Raw genomic sequence first — 1903 nt, 5'->3', positions numbered from 1 at the left:
GCGGCCCGCGGGAAGGCTCCGAGCGAGCGACGAGCGGCGGCTCGGGAATGGGGGCTTAGAGCGCGCGCGGCGGCGGCGGGGCTGGAGCCAGGGCCGGCGCCGGGAGGGAGGGGACGGGCCGGCCCCTCGGCCAGCGCCCGCCCGTGCCAGAGCTGAGGGGCGCGCCCCGGGGCGGCGGGCAGGAGAGCGCCGGACAGCCCCGCTCACGAGCCCATTGGCCGCCGGGCTGCGGGGGGAGGCCGGAGCCGCGGAGCCACGTCGCCCGCCCGGGTGGTGGGCGCGGGGCTCGGGTTTCGCCTGGGCCCCTCCCCGCGATCTCGTAGCGAGGGGCGGGCCCAGGCGGACTGGGCCGGAGACTGGAGGGCTTCTTAGAAGACCGGGAAGTTCTTTGTCGAGCAACAGATGTTCGGGGTAAAACTCCCTCTCTCTTTTTCCAGTTCCGGAGAACTGAGAGGAGGGAGGCGCTGCCCCCCGCACCCGCCCCAACTTCCGACTCAGCTCTAGACCCCGCCTCAAGATGTGCTCTTAAAACAAACTCAACCCCCCTTAACCAAACTTGGGGTTCCCTGGCGGCTCAGACGGTAAAGAATCCGCCTGCAATGCGGGAGACCTGGGTTCGATCCCTGGGTTGGGAAGATCCCCTGGAGAAGGAATGGCAACCCACTGCAGTATTCTGGCCTGGAGAATTCCATGGACTGTATAGTCCATGGGGTCGCAAAGAGTCGGACAGGACTGAGCGACTTTCACTCTCTTAACCAAACCTGGGAGTCTGGTTACAAATTCAAGAGACTGGAAGGAGACCCGGGTGGGCGAGGTCTTCTGGAAACCAGGGTCGCAAACCTGGTGCTGGAGGAGGGCCAGATGACTTCAACATGAGGCGGGACCATCTACCTTGAGCAGCCCTGTGCACTCCCGCTGCCAGCAGAAGTGCAGGCCCCAAGCAGATCTCAAAAGAATCAGGATCTTGGATGTCCGCTTTCATTTCTAAAGGATGGCAACTCACTTTATAAAAATACCGCTTGTCTTGAACAAATCTTATCTGTATCTTTTCATCACTATGTGTAGTGATGAAAACGTTCTGTATCTGGGCTGCCCAATAGGGAGTGGCTAGTGATGACTCAGTAAAGAATCCGCCTGCAATGCGGGAGGCCTGGATTCGATCCCTGGGTTGGGAAGTTCCCCTAGAGAAGTGTTGTTACCTGGAGAATCCCATGGACAGAGGAGCCTGGCAGGCTACAGTCCATGGGGTCGCAAAAAGGTGGACACGACTGAGTGACTTTCAGTTACTTTCTTTAGTGAGCACACCAGACAGGTAGCTAGTAACTGAGGCATTGATAGTTGAACTTAAATTGAAATTTAAATAGCCACACGTGGCTAGTGGCTATCATACTGGACAGTTCAGGTGAACCACTAATTCTTCGTGTGTCACAGCCTTTTGAAACTCATTGGAAACTGTGGACCTTCTTATAGAAAAATGTACCCAGAGCTGCTGGCTTGAATGTTTGATTGAAGTGACAGAGGATGCATGGCTCTTTGGAAGCCCCACTCGTGTGCCTCAGGTTAAGAATCCCTAGGAAACTAAACTTACTTGTGGTTGAAGAGGACCCCCACCCCCCATTCCCACCTCCCCCTGCCCGGGACAGCTGTGCTCCCAGAGCTTTTCCACCATCTTGCTCTGTCCCCCATCCCTGATTCTCTAGAATCCACTGGGCTGTATTTTTTGCTCTTACAATAAGGATGTCAGGACATTATCAACAGCAGTATAGATCCAAGTACCCATCTTTTGAAGGCTTCTTTCAATCGGTTAGTGAATAATGATCCATGACCTAAGCACTGGACTGGCTGCTGAGGATACAAAAGGGAACATGACAGTCATGGTTTCTGTAGAGCTGTAGTGTATGTG

This window comes from Bison bison, unplaced genomic scaffold (assembly GCF_000754665.1).
Source record: "Bison bison bison isolate TAMUID 2011002044 unplaced genomic scaffold, Bison_UMD1.0 scf7180017864531, whole genome shotgun sequence".
NCBI lineage: Eukaryota > Metazoa > Chordata > Mammalia > Artiodactyla > Bovidae > Bison > Bison bison.
The sequence above is the reverse complement of the archived record's forward strand: the minus strand, read 5'-3'. Positions refer to the sequence as shown.